This window comes from Triticum urartu, chromosome 1 (assembly GCF_003073215.2).
Source record: "Triticum urartu cultivar G1812 chromosome 1, Tu2.1, whole genome shotgun sequence".
In the NCBI taxonomy this organism is placed as follows: Eukaryota; Viridiplantae; Streptophyta; class Magnoliopsida; order Poales; family Poaceae; genus Triticum; species Triticum urartu.
In genome coordinates this window covers 494,623,393-494,644,667 of record NC_053022.1, presented here as the reverse complement: position 1 = coordinate 494,644,667, position 21,275 = coordinate 494,623,393, and positions in this window count along the sequence as shown.

Below are 21,275 nucleotides of genomic sequence, written 5' to 3'. Positions count from 1 at the left end.
CACACTTCATCGGAAGGGCTATGGTGTTGATGTAGAAGCCCTCCGTGATTGATGCCCCCTCCGGCGGAGCTCCGGAACAGGCCCCAAGATGGGATCTCGTGGATACAGAAAGTTACGGCGGTGGAATTAGGGTTTAGCTCCGTATCTGATCGTTTGGGGGTACGTAGGTATATATAGGAGGAAGAAGTACGTCGGTGTAGCAACAGGGGGCCCACGAGGGTGGAGAGCGCGCCTGGGGGGGGGGGGTATGCGCGCCGCCTACCTCGTGGCCTCCCTGTTGGTTGCTTGACGTAGGGTCCAAGTCTCCTGGATCTTGTTCGTTCCAAAAATCACGTTCCCGAAGGTTTCATTCCGTTTGGACTCCGTTTGATATTCCTTTTCTTCGAAACCCTAAAATAGGCAAAAAACAGCAATTTTGGGCTGGGCCTCCGGTTAATAGGTTAGTCCCAAAAAGAATATAGAAGTGTATAATATAGCATGGAGCAATCAAAAATTATAGATACGTTGGAGACGTATCAAGCATCCCCAAGCTTAATTCCTGCTCGTCCTCGAGTAGGTAAATGATAAAAACAGAATTTTTGATGTGGAATGCTACTAGGCATAATTTCAATGTAATTCTTCTTAATTGTGGCATGAATATTCAAATCCGAAAGATTCAAGATAAAAGTCTAATATTGACATAGAAATAATAATACTTCAAGCATACTAACTAAGCAATTATGTCTTCTCAAAATAAATGGCCAAAGAAAGTTCATCCCTACAAAATCATATAGTTTAGTCATGCTCCATTTTCGTCACACAAGAATGCTCTCATCATGCACAACCCCGATGACAAGCCAAGCAATTGTTTCATACTTTAGTAATCTCAAACTTTATAAACCTTCACGCAATACATGAGCGTGAGCCATGGATATAACACTATGGGTGGAATAGAGTATAAAGATGGGGGTTATGTGGAGAAGACAAAAAAGGAGAAAGTTTCACATCAACGAGGCTAATCAATGGGCTATGGAGATGCCCATCGATTGATGTTAATGCAAGGAATAGGGATTGCCATGCAACGGATGCACTAGAGCTATAAATGTATGAAAGCTCAACAAAAGAAACTAGTGGGTGTGCATCCAACTTGCTTGCTCACGAAGACCTAGGGCACTTGAGGAGGCCCATTGTTGGAATATACAAGCCAGGTTCTATAATGAAAAATTCCCACTAGTATATGAAAGTGACAAAACAATAGACTCTCTATCATGAAGATCATGGTGCTACTTTGAAGCACAAGTGTGGAAAAAAAGATAGTAGCATTGTCCCTTTTCATTTCTTTTTTTGGGCCTTCCTTTTTTATTTGGCCTTTCTCTTTTTTTATTGGGACAATGCTCTATTAAATGATGATCATCACACTTCTATTTATTTACAACTCAATGATTACAACTCAATACTAGAACAAGGTATGACTCTATATGAATGCCTCCGGCGGTGTACCGGGATATGCAATGAATGAAGTGTGACATGTATGAAGAATTATGAACGGTGGCTTTGCCACAAATACGATGTCAACTACATGATCATGCAAAGCAACATGACAATGATGAACGTATCATGATAAACGGGATGGTGGAAAGTTGCATGGCAATATATCTCGGAATGGCTATGGAAATGCCATAATAGGTAGGTATGGTGGCTGTTTTGAGGAAGATATAAGGAGACTTATGTGTGAAAGAGCATATCATATCACGGGGTTTGGATGCACCGGCGAAGTTTTCACCAACTCTCAATGTGAGAAAGGGCAATGCACGATACCGAAGAGGCTAGCAATGATGGAAGGGTGAGAGTGTGTATAATCCATGTACTCAACATTAGTCATAAAGAAGTCACATACTTATTGCAAAAATCTACAAGTCATCAAGAACCAAGCACTACGCGCATTCTCCTAGGGGGGTAGATTGGTAGGAAAAGACCATCGCTCGTCCCCGACCGCCACTCATAAGGAGGACAATCAAAGAACACCTCATGTTTCAAATTTGTTACATAATGTTTACCATACGTGCATGCTACGGGACTTGCAAACTTCAACACAAGTATTTCTCAATTTCACAACTACCCAACTAGAACAACTTTAATATCACTACCTCCATATCTCAAAACAACCATCAAGCATCAAACTTCTCTTAGTATTCAAAACACTCATAAGAAAGTTTTTACTAATCTTGAATACCTAGCATATTAGGATTATTTAAGCAAATTACCATGCTATTTAAGACTCTCAAAATAATCTAAGTGAAGCAATAGAGATCAATAGTTTCTATAAAACAAATCCACCACCGTGCTCTAAAAGATATAAGTGAAGTACTAGAGCAAAACTATATAACTCAAAAGATATAAGCGAAGCACATAGAGTATTCTAACAAATCCCAAATCATGTATGGCTCTCTCAAAAGGTGTGTAAAGCAAGGATGATTGTGGTAAAGTAACAAATAAAGACTCAAATAATACAAGACGCTCCAAGCAAAACACATATCATGTGGTGAATAAAAATATAGCTCCAAGTAAAGTTACCGATAGAAGTAGACGAAAAGAGGGGATGCCTTCCGGGGCATCCCCAAGCTTTGGCTTTTAGGTGTCCTTAGATTATATTGGGGGTGCCATGGGCATCCCCAAGCTTAGGCTCTTGCCACTCCTTGTTCCATAATCCATCAAATCTTTACCCAAAACTTGGAAACTTCACAACACAAAACTTAAAGTAGAAAATCGCATGAGCTCCGTTAGCGAAAGAAAACAAAAGACCACTTCAAGGTACTGTAATGAACTCATTATTTATTTATATTGGTGTTAATCCTAATGTATTCCAACTTCTCTATGGTTTATAAACTATTTTATTGTCCATAGATTCATCAAAATAAGCAAACAACACACGAAAAACAGAATCTGTCAAAACAGAACAGTCTGTAGTAATCTGTATCTAGCGCAAGATCTGGAACCCCAAAAATTATAAAATAAATTTCTGGACGTGAGGAATTTATCTATTAATCATCTGCAAAAAGAATTAACTAAATACAACTTTCCAAATAAAAATGGAAGCAGTTCTCGTGAGCGCTAAAGTTTCTGTTTTTTTACAGCAAGATTAACAAGACTTTCCCCAAGTCTTTCCAACGGTTCTACTTGGCACAAACACTAATTAAACACAAAAAACACAACCAAAACAGAGGCTAGATAAATTATTTATTTAATAACAGAAAGTAAAAATATTGGTTGTCTCCCTACAAGCGCTTTTCTTTAAAGCCTTATAGCTAGGCATTGATAATTTTAATGATGCTCACATGAAAGACAAGAATTGAAGCACAAAAGGAGCATCATAAAGCATGTGACAAACACATCTAAGTCTAACATACTTCCTATGCATAGGCATCTTATAGGCAAACAAATTATCAAGGCAAGCAAAAACTAGCATATGCAAGGAAGAGGAAAGAAACAATAGCAATCTCAACATAACGAGAGGTAGTTTAGTAACATGAAAAATTTCTACCACCATATTTTCCTCTCTCATAATAATTACATGTAGGATCATAAGCAAATTCAACAAAATAGCTATCACATAAAATATTTTCAACATGATCCTCATGCATGCAAAGTTGACACTCTTCCAAAATAGTGGGATTAACATTAACTAAAGTCATGACCTCTTCAAACCCACTTTTATCAAAGATTTCATAAGATTGAACATTTTCCAAATATGTGGGATCTAAAGTTGAAACTCTTCCAAACCCACTTTCAATAATATTGCAAACACTATTATCAATCTCATATTCATCACGGGGCTTAAATAAATTTTCCAGATCATAAGAAGAATCACCCCAATCATGATCATTGCAACAAGTAGAGGACATAGCAAAACTAGCATCCCCAAGCTTAGGATTTTGCATATTATTAGCACAATTTACATAAATGGAATTTATAATAAAATCATTGCAATCATGCTTTTTATTCAAAGATCTATCATGAATCGCTTCATAAAGTAATTCATCACACTTTTCAGATTCACGAATTTCAAGCAAAACCTCATAAAGATAATCTAGTGCACAAAACTCACTAGCAAATGGTTCATCATAATTGGATATCTTAAAAATATTAGCAAGTGGATGAGGATCCATAGATCTTAGGTTCTCTGTTTAGTAATAAATAAACAACTATTCCAACCATACGAGCAAACAAGAAACGTGCAAAAAAGAGGCAAATAGGGAAAGAGAAGGAGGACGGAGAGAGAGGGCAAATAAAACAGCAAGGGTGAAGTGGGGGAGAGGAAAACGAGAGGCAAATGGCAAATAATGTAATGCGGGAGATAAGGGTTTGTGATGGGTAATTGGTATGTTGACTTTTGCGTAGACCTCCCCGGCAACGGCGCCAGAAATCCTTCTTGCTACCTCTTGAGCACTGCGTTGGTTTTCCCTTGAAGAGGAAAGGGTGATGCAACAAAGTAGCATAAGTATTTCCCTCAGTTTTTGAGAACCAAGGTATCGATCCAGTAGGAGGCTACGCGTGAGTCCCTCGCACCGGCACAACACAAATAAATCCTCGCAACCAACGCGATAAGGGGTTGTCAATCCCTACACGGTCACTTATGAGAGTGAGATCTAATAGATATGATAAGATAATATTTTTGGTATTTTTATGATAAAGATGCAAAGTAAAATAAAGGCAATGAAAATAACTAAGTATTGGAAGATTAATATGATGAAGATAGCCTCGGGGCCATAGGTTTCACTAGTGGCTTCTCTCGAGAGCATAAGTATTTTACGGTGGGTGAACAAATTACTGTTGAGCAATTGACAGAATTGAGCATAGTTATGAGAATATCTATGTATGATCATGTATATAGGCATCACGTCCAAGACAAGTAGACCGACTCCTGCCTGCTTCTACTACTATTACTCCACACATCGACCTCTATCCAGCATGCATCTAGAGTATTAAGTTCAAGAGAACAGAGTAACGCTTTAAGCAAGATGACATGATGTAGAGGGATAAACTCATGCAATATGATGAAAACCCCATCTTGTTATCCTCGATGGCAACAATACAATACGTGCCTTGCTGCCCCTACTGTCACTGGGAAAGGACACCGCAAGATTGAACCCAAAGCTAAGCACTTCTCCCATTGCAAGAAAGATCAATCTAGTAGGCCAAACCAAACTGATAATTCAAAGAGACTTGCAAAGATAACCAATCATACATAAAAGAATTTAGAGAAGATTCAAATATTGTTCATAGATAAACTTGATCATAAACCCACAATTCATTTGTCTCAACAAACACACCGCAAAAGAAGATTACATCGAATAGATCTCCACAAGAGAGGGGGAGAACTTTGTATTGAGATCCAAAAAGAGAGAAGAAGCCATCTAGCTAATAACTATGGACCCGTAGGTCTGAGGTAAACTACTCACACTTCATCGGAAGGGCTATGGTATTGATGTAGAAGCCCTCCTTGATCGATGCCCCGTCCGGCGGAGCTCCGGAACAGGCCCCAAGATGGGATCTCGTGGATACAGAAAGTTACGGCGGTGGAATTAGGGTTTTGGCTCCGTATCTGATCGTTTGGGGGTACGTAGGTATATATAGGAGGAAGAAGTACGTCGGTGGAGCAACAGGGGGCCCACGAGGGTGGAGGGCACGCTTGGGGGGGAGGTAGGCGCGCCCCCCTACCTCGTGGCCTCCTTGTTGGTTGCTTGACGTAGGGTCCAAGACTCCTGGATCTTGTTCGTTCCAAAAATCACGTTCCCAAAGGTTTCATTCCATTTGGATTCCATTTGATATTCCTTTTCTTCGAAACCCTAAAATAGGCAAAAAAACAGCAATTCTGGGCTGGGCCTCCCGTTAATAGGTTAGTCCCAAAAATAATATAAAAGTGTATAATAAAGCCTAATAATGTCCAAAACAGTAGATAATATAGCATGGAGCAATCAAAAATTATAGATACGTTGGAGACGTATCAAGCCTCTGGCCACTGCTCCTCCTGCACCAAGTGTGCATTCTGAAGATCTCTCTCGCATCTCCAAGTCTGAGAAGAGGAAGAAGCCCATTCAAACTACTGGTCAAGCACTGACCCCAACTACCATTCCGAGGAATGAGAATGAAGCCATTGATCTGTCAAGTGACGGCGATCTTGGCAATGATGCTCTTGAGCTGCTAATAAAAAGCAAGCAAGAGGCGGAAATCTTCAATGATCTTCCCCTCTTTGATGTGGACATCCTGAACAAGTTCATCGACGACTAGTTTGACAGCCCAAACCTTAGTTTGATGATCTTCAACTCCCTATTGGCCTCAGCGTTTCCTTCCATGGAGCCATTGCTCCTGAGCTGGCTCTAGCTCAGAGAATTGTTGAACTGAAGCACAAGATTGACTATGAAAAGGCTCAGTTCAAGAAGCACATGGCCCAGCTCAGTGTGAAAAACATCCAAAACTTCAAGCAAATGATGCATGAGCTCAAGTAGGCGTTTCACAAGAAACGTGACGAAGCTAAAGGTTCTCGAGAGCGCATGAAACACCTGGCTGGCAAATGTGTTCAAGCCTACAATGAAGCTGAGAAGCGCAAGGCACTTGGGCGTCCTGGCATCGACCCCAAGATGGCTGCCAAGAAGAAGAAGAAGCCTGCTGTGGCCCAAGCTGAAGCATCAAGGCAGGAAGAACCCCGCATTGTCTTCCCTGCCAGTATGACAGGCTCGAAGCCTAAGGTCCCCACAGTGGCTTCGGAGCTCAAGAAAACAAGGGCAGCCGAAGCCGAAACCAGAAAGCGCAAAACCAAGAACACCACTGATGAGGCTCCACCAACCAAGAAGAGAAAAAACAAGAAGAAAGATCGGGCTGCTCCCATAGAGCCCCTTGTCGTAGAGCCAATCTCAGTGGCTCGTCCTGCGTCTGAACACCGTGAGCGCCAGTTGATAGTTCATGAGCCTGCTACCACAGAGGCTCCTGAAGCTGAAGAAGATCCAACTGTTGACCCCACCGCAGCTGAATACATTGGTCCCCAAGACAATGTTGAAGATGATGAAGTCCTTCCTCAGATCGAGCACAACATGGTATCATCGCCTGTTCTGACGAACAACGAACTCATCAGCATTGGTCGTCCTTTGACGCCAATTGCTCAGGATGATTCATGGGCTGATCACCCTCAAGACTCCCCCCGTCAAGAATCACCAAGTACTCCCCCACCTCAAGCCACCACTCCGGTGCTTGAAGATGATGACTTTGTGGCCCAGCCGACTCCCTCTCCAAAGGCATCGCCAGCGTTTTGCAGGCTTCGCAAAGGACCAAGGCCAAAAGTCACTCTTTCGAGTGTTCCAGAAGGAGAAGAGCATTGATAACCCACAAGTATAGGGGATCGCAACAGTTTTCAAGGGTCGAGTATTCAACCCAAATTTATTGATTCGACACAAGGGGAGCCAAAGAATATTCTCAAGTATTAGCAGCTGAGTTGTCAATTAAACCACACCTGGAAGCTTAATATCTGCAGCAAAGTATTTAGTAGCAAAGTAATATGATAGTAGTGGTAACGGTAGCAAAAGGTAACAATAGCAAAAGTAGTGTTTTTGGTATTTTGTAGTGATGATAGCAATAGCAACGGAAAAGTAAATAAGCGAAGAACAATATATGTAAAGCTCGTAGGCAATGGATCAGTGATGGAGAATTATGCTGGATGCGGTTCATCATGTAACAGTCATAACCTAGGGTGACACAGAACTAGCTCCAGTTCATTGATATAATGTAGGCATGTATTCCGAATATAGTCATACGTGCTTATGGAAAAGAACTTGCATGACATCTTTTGTCCTACCCTCCCGTGGCAGCGGGGTCCTTACGGAAACTAAGGGATATTAAGGACTCCTTTTAATAGAGTATCGGAACAAAGCATTAACACATAGTGAATACATGAACTCCTGAAACTATGGTCATCACCGGTAAGTATCCCAATTATTGTCACTTCGGGGTTAACGGATCATAAAACATAATAGGTGACTATAGACTTGCAAGATAGGATCTAGAACTCTCATATATTGATGAAAACATAATAGGTTCGGATCTGAAATCATGGCACTCGGGCCCTAGTGACAAGCATTAAGCATAACAAAGTCATAGCAACATCAATCTCAGAACATAGTGGATACTAGGGATCAAACCCTAACAAAACTAACTCGATTACATGATAGATCCCATCCTACCCATCACCGTCCAGCAAGCCTACGATGGAATTACTCACGCACGGCGGTGAGCATCATGAAATTGGTGATGGAGGATGGTTAATGATGACGATGGCGACAGATTCCCCTCTCCGGAGCCTCGAACGGACTCTAGATCAGCCCTCCCGAGAGGTTTTAGGGCTTGGCGGTGGCTCCGTATCGTAAAACACAATGAATTCTTCTCTCTGATTTTTTTCTCCCCGAAACACAATATATAGAGTTGGAGTTGGAGTCGGAGGAGCTCCAGGGGGCCCACGAGGTAGGGGGGCGCGCCCCCACCCTCGTAGACAGGTGGTGGGCCCCCTGGCCTTTATCTTTTGCAGGTATTTTTTTATATTTTCCAAAAAGTTGCTCCGTGAAGTTTCAGGTCATTCTGAGAACTTTTGTTTCTGCACGTAAATAACACCATGGTAATTCTGCTGAAAACAGCATCAGTTCGGGTTAGTTCCATTCAAATCATGCAAGTTAGAGTCCAAAACAAGGACAAAAGTGTTTGGAAAAGTAGAAACGACGGAGACGTATCAACTCCCCCAAACTTAAACCTTTACTTGTCCTCAAGCAATTCAGATGACAAACTGAAAATGATAAAGAAAAACTTTTACAAACTCTGTTTGCTCTTGTTGTTGTAAATATGTAAAGCCAGCATTCAAGTTTTCAGCAAATATTATAACTAACCACATTCATAATAACGCTTAGGTCTCAAGTTTACTCAGATCAATGGCATAATCAACTAGCGAACAATAATAATAAATCTCAGATGACAACACTTTCTCAAAACAATCATAACATGATATAACAAGATGGTATCTCGCTAGCCCTTTCTGAGACCGCAAAACATAAATGCAGAGCACCTTTAAAGATCACGACCATCAGCCTGCCCTCGCTGGCTACCGCCCGCACACACCTGGCCGCTGCATGTGGCATGCTCGCGCATACCATTCTCGTGAGCATCGACCATGCGCCCCGCTGCCTTGCGTTGCCGCCTGCCGTGCCCTCTGGTAGGCCCACAGCCTGTTGGCCGCCGTTACCGTTGGAGATACGTGTGGAGGACGGGGTTGTGAGAGGACGAGGAGGCGCCGCCGTTGGAGATAGAGGTTGCTAGGGTTAGCCGCGGGGCCGCACGTGGGGCAGGAACAACGAGGTGGCCCCGTATGTTGGAAAGGGGAGATCTCGTCAGAGTTGGTAGTGCCATGGGGGCAGCGGCAGAGGCAGCTGGTAGTGGGCGGCGGCAGCAGTGACGCGTGAACTAGAAACAGATAGGGATGGCGATCTTGGACCTCGGCGGCGGCCATCCTGGACCTCGGCTGCGGCGAAGGGCTCCACATTGGCGGCGGCGAAGCGTTCCACGATGGCGGCGGCGAGCTTCACGATCGACCTAGCAAATAGATCGAGGGGAGTTTTCTTTGTGGTGTTTTTCTCCTTGGCGTGGTCAATGGTTTTTTTAGTTGTTCTTTTTCCATGGTTATTTTTCCACTGGTTTTTCAAGGGAGATAAAAAATCGTGGGAATGGGATCTGGTGTAGGTATCGATCGAGGGGGTGGGGGTGAGCGAACGAAGGAAACGATGTACGGAGTAGAGAAAATAAAAGTAATTATTTGTTTTCTAATTAATGTGATTGAGCGATTTAAGGTAAGTTTAATTAATTTATATTTGATCTTTAGAGATTGATTGTGATTGATTCTACATTACTAAATAACTTGCGCTAGTATGGAAAGTTCCGATCCATTCAGATTTCTTTCGTTGTGTGAGAGGGTCACGCGAAAATAAACCGGTGAAGCAGGGTGATACGTCTCCAACGTATCTATAATTTTTGATTGTTCCATGCTATTATATTATCCATCTAGGATGTTTTATATGCATTTATATGCTATTTTATATGATTTTTGGGACTAACCTATTAACCTAGAGCCCAATGCCAGTTTCTGTTTTTCCTTATTTTTGATTATTGCAGAAAAGGAAAACCAAACGGAGTCCAATTGACCTGAAATTTCATGGAGATTGTTTTTGGACCAGAAGAAGCCCACGGAGTACCGGAGATGGACCAGAGGAGTCCCGAGGCCACCACCAGGGTGGGGGCGCGCACTACCCCCTGGGCGCGCCCCTCTATCTCGTGGTCGTCTCGGGGACCCCCCTGACTTGTTCCCGATCACAAAGAATAACTTTGAGGTGGTTTCATACCCTACAATAATCTCTTCATTTGTTCTCCGCTATTAGTTACTTTGGAGTGATTCTTTGTTGCATGTTGAGGGATAGTTACATGATCCAATTATGTTATTATTGTTGAGAGAACTTGCACTAGTGAAAGTATGAACCCTAGGCCTTGTTTCCTAGCATTGCAATACCGTTTGTGCTCACTTTTACCACTTGCTACCTTGCTGTTTTTATATTTTCAGATTACAAAAACCTTTATCTACCATCCATATTGCACTTGTATCACCATCTCTTCGCCGAACTAGTGCACCTATACAATTTACCATTGTATTGGGTGTGTTGGGGACACAAGAGACTCTTTGTTATTTGGTTGCAGGGTTGTTTGAGAGAGACCATCTTCATCCTATGCCTCCCACATATTGATAAACCTTAGGTCATCCACTTGAGGGAAATTTGCTACTGTCCTACAAACCTCTGCACTTGGAGGCTCAATGTATACTACACAACCTTCTTCTTGTAGACGTTGTTGGGCCTCCAAGTGCAGAGGTTTGTAGGACAGTAGAAAATTTCCCTCAAGTGGATGACCTAAGGTTTATCAATCCGTAGGAGGCGTAGGATGAAGATGGTCTCTCTCAAGCAACCCTGCAACCAAATAACAAAGAGTCTCTTGTGTCCCCAACACACCCAATACAATGGTAAATTGTATAGGTGCACTAGTTCGGCGAAGAGATGGTGATACAAGTGGTATATGGATGGTAGACAAAGGTTTTTGTAATCTGAAAATATAAAAACAGCAAGGTAACTAATGATAAAAGTGAGCACAAACAGTATTGCAATGCATTGAAACAAGGCCTAGGGTTCATACTTTCACTAGTGCAAGTCCTCTCAACAATAATAACATAATTGGATCACATAACTATCCCTCAACATGCAACAAAGAGCCACTCCAAAGTCACTAATAGCGGAGAACAAACGAAAAGATTATGGTAGGGTACGAAACCACCTCAAAGTTATTCTTTCCAATCAATCCGTTGGGCTATTCCTATAAGTGTCACAAACAGCCCTAGAGTTCGTACTAGAATAACACCTTAAGACACAAATCAACCAAAACCCTAATGTCACCTAATACTCCAATGTCACCTCAAGTATCAGTGGGTATGATTATACGATATGCATCACACAATCTCAGATTCATCTATTCCACCAACACATAGAACCTCAAAGAGTGCCCCAAAGTTTCTACCGGAGAGTCAAGACGAAAACGTGTGCCAACCCCTATGCATAGGTTCATGGGCGGAACCCGCAAGTTGATCACCAAAACATACATCAAGTGGATCAATAGAATACCCCATTGTCACCACGGGTATCCCACGCAAGACATACATCAAGTGTTCTCAAATCCTTAAAGACTAAATCTAATAAGATAACTTCAAAGGGAAAACTCAATCCATTACAAGAGAGTAGAGGGGGAGAAACATCATAAGATCCAACTATAACAACAAAGCTCGCGATACATCAAGATCGCACCACCTCAAGAACACGAGAGAGAGAGAGATCAAACACATAGCTACTGGTACATACCCTCAGCCCCAAGGGAGAACTACTCCCTCGTCATGGAGAGCACCGGGATGATGAAGATGGCCACCGGAGAGGGATTCCCCCTCTGGCAGGGTGCCGGAACGGGTCTAGATTGGTTTTCGGTGGCTACGGAGGCTTCTGGCAGCGGAACTCCCGATCTATTGTGCTCCTCGATGTTTTTAGGGTATATGGGTATATATGGGAGGAAGAAGTACGTCGGTGGACCTCCAGGCTGTCCACGAGGCAGGGGGGCGCGCCCAGGGGGCGGGCGTGCCCTCCACCCTCGTGGGTAGCCCGGGACTCTCCTGGTCCAACTCCGATACTCCGTGGGCTTCTTCTGGTCCAAAAATAAGTTCCGTGAAGTTTCAGGTCAATTGGACTTCGTTTGATTTTCCTTTTCTGCGATACTCTAAAACAAGGAAAAAACAGAAACTGGCACTGGGCTCTAGGTTAATAGGTTAGTCCCAAAAATCATATAAAATAGCATATAAATGCATATAAAACATCCAAGGTTGATAATATAATAGCATGGAACAATAAAAAATTATAGATACGTTGGAGACGTATGAATGATACGTCCATTTTGCATCATGCTTTTATATCGATATTTATTGCATTATGGACTGTTATTTCACTTTATGTCACAATACTTATGGCTATTCTCTCTTATTTTACAAGGTTTACATAAGGAGGGAGAATGCCGAAAGCTGGAATTCTGGGCTGGAAAAGGAGCAAATATTAGAGACCTATTCTGCGCAACTCCAAAAGTCCTGAAACTCCACGGAACAAAATAAATAAAGAAAAATCACTCGCCAAAGATGAAGGCCAGGGGGCCCACACCCTGCTCACGAGGGTGGGGGGCGCCCCCCTAGGGCGGCCCCCCTACCTCGTGGGCCCCCTGGTGGCTCTCCGACGTCCATCTTCTCCTATATGAAGTCTTTCGATGAGAAAAAAATAGAGGAACCTTTCGGGACGAGACTCCGCCGCCACGAGGCGGAACCTTGGCGGAACCAATCTAGAGCTCCGGCAGAGCTGTTCTGCCGGGGATACTTCCCTCCGGGAGGGGGAAATCATCACCATCGTCATCACCAACGCTCCTCTCATCGGGAGAGGGCAATCTCCATCAACATCTTCACCAGCACCATCTCATCTCCAAACCCTAGTTCATCTCTTGTATCCAATTCTTGTCTCAAAGTCCGGGATTGGTGCTAGTAGGTTGCTAGTAGTGTTGATTACTCCTTGTAGTTGATGCTAGTTGGTTTATTTGGTGGAAGATCATATGTTCAGATCCTATATGCATATTATACCCCTCTGATTATGAACATGAATATGCTTTGTGAGTAATTACGTTTGTTCCTGAGGACAAGGGAGAAGTCTTGCTATGAGTAGTCATGTGAATTTGGTATTCGTTTGATATTTTGATAAGATGTATGTTGTCTAGCCTCTACTGGTGTTATGTGAACGTCGACTACATAACACTTCACCATTATTTGGGCCTAGAGGAAGGCATTGGGAAGTAATAAGTAGATGATGGGTTGCTAGAGTGACAGAAGCTTAAACCCTAGTTTATGCGTTGCTTCGTAAGGGGCTGATTTGGATCCATATGTTTCATGCTATGGTTAGGTTTACCTTAATACTTTTGTTGTAGTTGCGGATGCTTGCAATAGAGGGAGGTTAATCATAAGTGGGATGCTTGTTCAAGTAAGAACAGCACCCAAGCACCGGTCCACCCACATATCAAATTATCAAAGTATCGAACGCGAATCATATGAATGTGATGAAAACTAGCTTGACGATATTCCCATGTGTCCTCGGGAGCGCTTTTCCTATTATAAGAGTTTATTCCGGCTTGTCCTTTGCTACAAAAAGGATTGGGCCACCTTGCTGCACTTTATTTACTTTTGTTACTTGTTGCTTGTTACAATTTATCTTATCAGAAAACTATCCGTTACCACTTATTTCAGTACTTGCAGAGAATACCTTGCTGAAAACCGCTTATCATTTCCTTCTGCTCCTCGTTGGGTTCGACACTCTTACTTATCGAAAGGACTACAATAGATCCCCTATACTTGTGGGTCATCAAGACTCTTTTTTGGCGCCGTTGGCGGGGAGTGTAGCGCCTTTGGTAGGTGGAATTTGTTAAGGAAAAATTTATATAGTGTGCTGAAATTTACTGTCACTTGTTACTATGGAAAGTAATTCTCTAAGGGGCTTGTTCGGGGTATCTTCACCCCGTCCAGTAGAGCAAAGAGTTGCTCTTCAACCAACTGAACCTATTGAAAATGAAACTCCTTTTGAATTTCCTTCGGGTATGATGGAAAAACTGCTAGCTAACCCTTTTACAGGAGATAGAACAAAGCATCCTGATGAGCACTTAATATATGTGGATGAAGTTTGTGGATTATTTAAGCTTGCAGGTATACCCGATGATGTTGCTAAGAAGAAGGTCTTCCCTTTATCTTTGAAGGGAGACGCATTGATATGGTGTAGGCTATGTGATGATATGAAATCATGGAACTATAAAAGATTGAATTTGGAATTTCATCAAAAGTATTACCCTATGCATCTTGTTCATCGTGATCGCAATTATATATACAATTTCTGGCCTCGCGAAGGAGAAAGCATCGCTCAAGCTTGGGGGAGGCTTAAATCAATGTTATATTCATGCCCCAATCATGAGCTCTCGAGAGAAATAATTATGCAAAGTTTTTATGCTCGGCTTTCTGAAAACAATCGCACCATGCTCGATACTTCTTGTGCTCGCTCTTTTATGATGAAGACTATTAAATTCAGATGGAATTTATTGGATAGAATTAAACGCAACTCTGAAGATTGGGACCTCGACGAAGGTAAGGAGTCAGGTATGTCACCTAAGTTTGATTGTGTTATATCTTTTATGGATACCGATATTTTCCGTAAGTTTAGCACTAAATATGGACTTGATTCTGAGATAGTAGCTTCTTTCTGTGAATCTTTTGCTACTTATGTTGATCTCCGTAAGGAGAAGTGGTTTAAATATCATCCTCCCATAGAAGTAAAAGTAGCTGCACCTATTAAAGTTGAAGAAAAGACTGTCACTTATAATGATCCTATTGTTCCTACTTCTTATGTTGAGAAACCACCTTTCCCTGTTAGAATAAAGGATCATGCTAAAGCTTCAACTGTTATTCGTAAAAGCAATATTAGAACTTATACACCTCCTGAGCAAGTTAAAGTAGAACCTAATATTGCTATTGTTAAAGATCTCTTGTCTGATAATATTGATGGGCATGTTATTCAGTTCGAAGGTGAAACTGCTAGAATTGCTAAACCTTGTGATAAAGATAAACATAGACCTATGGTAGGCGTGCCTGTTATTTCTATTAAAATAGGAGATCATTGTTATCATGGCTTATGTGATATGGGTGCTAGTGCTGGTGCAATACCTATTGACTTATACAAAGAAATTATGCATGACATTGCACCCGCTGAGTTAGAAGACATTGATGTCACAATTAAACTTGCCAATAGAGATACTATTTCACCAATGGGAATTGTTAGAGATGTTGAAGTCTTGTGTGGGAAAACTAAATATCCTGCTGATTTTCTTGTTCTTGGTTCCCCACAAGATAGCTTTTGTCTCATTATATTTGGTAGACCCTTATTAAATACTGTTAATGCTACCATAGATTGCACAAAGAATGTTGTTACTATTGGCTTGGATGATATGGTTCATGAGTTTAATTTCTCTAAATTTAGTAAACAACATCGTGAGGAAGAATTACCTAGTAAGGATGAAATTATTGGTCTTGCTTCTATTGTCGTACCTCCTAGTGATCCTTTAGAACACTTAGACCATGAAAATGATATGTTCATGAATGAAAGAAGGGAAATAGATGAAGTATTCTTTAAACAGGAACCTATTCTGCAACACAATTTGCCTGTTGAAATTTTAGGGGATCCTCCTCCACCCAAGGGTGATCCCGTGTTTGAGCTTAAACCTTTGCCTGATAATCTTAAATATGCTTATCTTGATGAAAAGGAGATATATACTGTTATTATTAGTGTTAACCTTTCAGAGCATGAAGAAGAAAGATTACTGAAAACTCTAAAGAAGCACCATGCTGCTATTGGATATACTCTTGATGATCTTAAGGGCATTAGTCCCACTCTATGTCAACATAAAATAAATTTGGAAGCAGATGCCAAACCAGTTCGTGATCCTCAACGATGTTTGAATCCTAAAATGAAAGAAGTGGTAAGAAAAGAAATACTCAAGCTTCTGGAGGCAGGTATAATCTATCTCGTTGTTGATAGTCAGTGGGTAAGTCTTGTCCATTGTGTCCCTAAGAAGGGAGGTATTACTGTTGTTCCTAATGATAAAGATGAATTGATTCCACAAAGAATTATCACAGGTTATAGGATGGTAATTGATTTTCGCAAATTAAATAAAGCTACTAAGAAAGATCATTACCCCTTACCTTTTATTGAACAAATGCTAGAAAGATTATGCAAACATACACACTATTGCTTTCTAGATGGTTATTCTGGTTTCTCTCAAATACCTGTGTCGGCTAGAGATCAATCAAAGACTACTTTTACATGCCCTTTTGGTACTTTTGCTTATAGACGTATGCCTTTTGGTCTATGTAATGCACCTGCTACCTTTCAAAGATGCATGATGGCTATATTCTCTGACTTTTGTGAAAAGATTTGTGAGGTTTTCATGGACGATTTTTCCATCTATGGTTCCTCTTTTAATGATTGCTTGAGCAATCTTGATCGAGTTTTGCAGAGATGTGAAGAAACTAATCTTGTCTTGAATTGGGAAAAGTGCCACTTTATGGCTAATGAAGGTATTGTCTTGGGGCATAAAGTTTCTGAAAGAGGTATTGAAGTTGATAAAGCCAAGGTCGGTGCTATTGAAAAGATGCCATGTCCCAAGGACATCAAAGGTATAAGAAGTTTCCTTGGTCACGCCGGATTTTATAGGAGGTTCATTAAGGACTTCTCAAAAATTTCTCAGCCTCTGACTAATTTATTGCAAAAAGATATACCATTTGTCTTTGATGATGATTGTGTAGAAGCATTTGAAATACTTAAGGAAGCATTAGTCTCTGCACCTGTTGTTCAGCCACCTGATTGGAATTTACCCTTTGAAATTATGTGTGATGCTAGTGATTATGCTGTAGGTGCTGTTCTAGGGCAAAGAGTTGATAAGAAATTAAATGTTATTTATTATGCCAGTAAGACTCTAGACAATGCTCAAAGAAATTATGCTACTACTAAAAAAGAGCTTTTAGCAGTTGTATTTGCTTGTGATAAGTTCAGACCTTATATTGTTGATTCTAAAGTAACTATTCACACTGATCATGCTGCTATTAAATACCTTATGGAAAAGAAAGATGCTAAATCTAGACTTATTAGATGGGTTCTCTTGCTGCAAGAATTTGATTTGCATATTGTTGATAGAAAGGGAGCTGAGAACCCCGTTGCAGACAACTTTTCTAGGTTAGAGAATGTTCTTGATGACCCACTACCTATTAATGATAGCTTTCCTGATGAACAATTAAATGTTATAAGTACTTCTCTTAGTACTCCATGGTATGCTGATTATGCTAATTATATTGTTGCTAAGTTTATACCACCTAGCTTCACATACCAGCAAAAGAAAAAGTTTTTCTATGATTTAAGACATTACTTTTGGGATGACCCACATCTTTATAAAGAAGGAGTAGATGGTGTTATTAGACGTTGTTTACCTGAGCATGAACAGGAACAGATCCTACGCAAGTGTCATTCCGAGGCTTATGGAGGACACCACGCTGGAGATAGAACTGCACATAAGGTATTGCAATCTAGTTTTTATTGGCCTACTCTCTTCAAGGATGCCCGTAAGTTTGTCTTGTCTTGTGATGAATGTCAAAGAATTGGTAATATTAGTAGACCTCAAGAAATGCCTATGAATTATTCTCTTGTTATTGAACCGTTTGATGTTTGGGGCTTTGATCATATGGGACCTTTTCCTGCCTCTAATGGATACACACATATTTTAGTTGCTGTTGATTACATTACTAAGTGGGTAGAAGCTATTCCAACTAGTAGTGCTGATCATAACACTTCTATTAAAATGCTGAAGGAAGTTATTTTCCCGAGGTTTGGAGTCCCTAGATATTTAATGACTGATGGTGGTTCACACTTTATTCATGGTGCTTTCCGTAAAATGCTTGATAAATATGATGTTAATCATAGAATTGCATCTCCTTATCACCCTCAGTCTAGTGGTCAAGTAGAGTTGAGCAATAGAGAGCTCAAATTAATTTTTCAAAAGACTATTAATAGGTCTAGAAAGAATTGGTCCAAGAAACTTGATGATGCGTTATGGGCTTATAGAACTGCATACAAAAATCCTATGGGTATGTCTCCGTATAAAATGGTTTATGGAAAAGCATGTCACTTACCTCTCAAACTAGAACATAAGGCATATTGGGCTATTAAAGAGCTCAACTATGATTTCAAACTTGCCGGTTAAAAGAGGTTATTTGATATTAGCTCACTCGATGAATGGAGAACCCAAGCTTATGAAAATGCCAAGTTGTTTAAAGAAAAAGTTAAAAGATGGCATGAGAAAAGGATACAAAAGCATGAGTTTAATGTAGGTGATTATGTATTGCTATACAACTCTCGTTTAAGACTTTTCGCAGGGAAACTTCTCTCTAAATGGGAAGGCCCCTATGTTATCGAAGAGGTCTATCATTCCGGTGCCATAAAAATCAACAACTTCGAGGGCACAAATCCGAAGGTGGTAAACGGTCAAAGAATCAAACATTATATCTCAGGTAATCCCATAAATGTTGAAACCAATATTATTGAAACCGTAACCCCGGAGGAATACATAAGGGACACTTTCCGGAACGTTTCAGACTCCGAAAAGGAATAGGTATGTGGTACGGTAAGTAAACAGACTCCAAAACAATTTTTAAGGCAATATTTCTCCGTTTTGGAATATTTAGAAAAATAGAAAAATAAGTAGCAGTCCGGGAAGGACACAAGGGCCCCACGAGGGTGGTGGGCGCGCCCTACCCCTCTGGGCGCGCCCCCTACCTCGTGTGCCTTCCGGACTCCGTTTTCTTGCACGTTACGTATTTTGGTCGGTAAAAATTCATTATATGACCTCCCGAAGGTTTTCACTCCCGTAACACGCAAACCTCCTCTGTTCTTGTTTCGAGCCGTTTTTCTAACAGATCTAGGTTATCATGACGGCCCCAAGCGCCTCCAAGGACAAGTTCTTCGAGAAGGTCATCAACCCTTACCTCGCGGAGGTGTTGCGACACCCTCAAACCATTGAGTTGCGTGATGGGTTGCTGCACATCCGCGATGAAGAGGGACCAAAGGGGACCGGAAGCATGGAGATGAGGCTCGAAGCAGTGGAGCAACAAGTTTTCAAGTGCCAAGGGATGGTGGAACGTGGACTCAACTCTAACCACATGATGATCGCGGAGTTTACTAGCAAACACAAGTTGGATGCTGACAACATCAGGGAGACTATCTTCAAGCTTCATGAGAAGATCGAGCACCTCCAAGCCCAAATCTATGACCTGCAAAACCAAAACTGTGAGTATGAATATAGATTCAAAAGGATGAGTTTGGCTGCAGATTTGAGGATCCCGAAGACTCGATCATCTTTCTATGATGGAGAACCTATGCCTTGGAAGATGGACGCAAGGCCCGCATCATCTACAACACCTCCACCTTCTTCATCGACAAAGGAGATATAATCACATGGGTATGGGCACTCCCCTTGGCAACTGCCAAGCTTGGGGGAGGTGCCCCGGTATCATTTCACAATCACAACTCCTATCTTTACCGTTTTTCTTAGTTCGATCCTATTAGTAGTATCTTGATCTAGTAGAATAAAGTTTATGGCATGATCTAGTTTTGAGTTTGCTTTATGATCTCTCTTTGTAATCGAGTCCGTGAGCTATATATAATAAAGATTAGTGTTGAGTCAAGGGCTTGATTATTTTGCCATGATCTTGGGTGAATAAAAGAAAAGAGAAAAGAATAAAAAGAAACAAAAAGTTCATATTGATCTTATTGAGAGTAATGACTTCACATAGAAGAGTATGATGATTAAAAATTGTTGGGGGTTGGCAGACATAGCTTTGGTCATTGTTGCAATTAATAGGAAGTAATAAGGAAATAGAGGTTTTCACATATAGATATATTATCATTGACATCTTTTATGATTGGGAGCACTCATTAAAATATGACATGCTAAAGAGTTGATGTTGGACAAGGAAGACAACGTAATGAGTCATGTCTTTCTTATATCTGAGATAAAGTATGTTGTCATGGATCCTCTAACTTGTTGAGCTTGCCTTTCCCCCTCATGCTAGCCAAATTCTCAGCACCAAGTAGAAATACTACTTGTGCTTCCAAATACCCTTAAACCGGTTTTGCCATGAGAGTCCACCATATCTACCTATGGATTGAGTAGATCCTTCAAGTAAGTTGTCATCGGTGCAAAGCAATAAAAATTGCTATAAATATGTATGATTGATTGGTGTGGGAGAAATAAGCTTTATACGATCTTGTGATGTGGAAGTAATAAAAGCGACGGACTACATAAAAAGGTTCATATCACAAGGGGCAATATAAAGTGACGTTCTTTCGCATTGAGATTTTATGCATCCAACCATAAAAGCGCATGGCAACCTCTGCGAAGGGCCTATCCTTTATTATTATCTTCTACCTTATGCAAGAGTCATGGTGATCTTCACCTTTTCTTTTTCATTTTATCCTTTGGCAAGCTCAGCATGTTGGAAAGAACATGATATATATATATATATATATATCTAATTGGATGTAGGGGAGCATGAACCATTATTGTTGACATTACCCTTGCGGTAAAAGGTTGTGGGGCAAAACTATAAGCCCCTATCTTTCTCTGTGTCCGATTAAAACTTCATAACCACATGTATTGCGTGAGTGTTAGCAATTATGGAGGACTAAATGATAATTGAGTATGAGGACTTGCTTTTTTAGCTCTGACATAGACTCTTTCCGATGTTATGATAAATTGCAATTGCTTCAATGACTGAGATTATAGTTTGTTGGAGCCCAATAAGGTTTATGATTTATACTTTTGCATTGTGAATATATCATCACTTGAACATAAGTAATCATATGACAAAATCTATATATGTTGCTGTTATGAGAATAATCATGATGCCTTCATGTCTGTATTTTATTTTTATCGACGCCTCTACCTCTAAACATGAGGACATATTTATTGTTATCGGCTTTTCGCTTGAGGACAAGCGAGGTCTAAGCTTG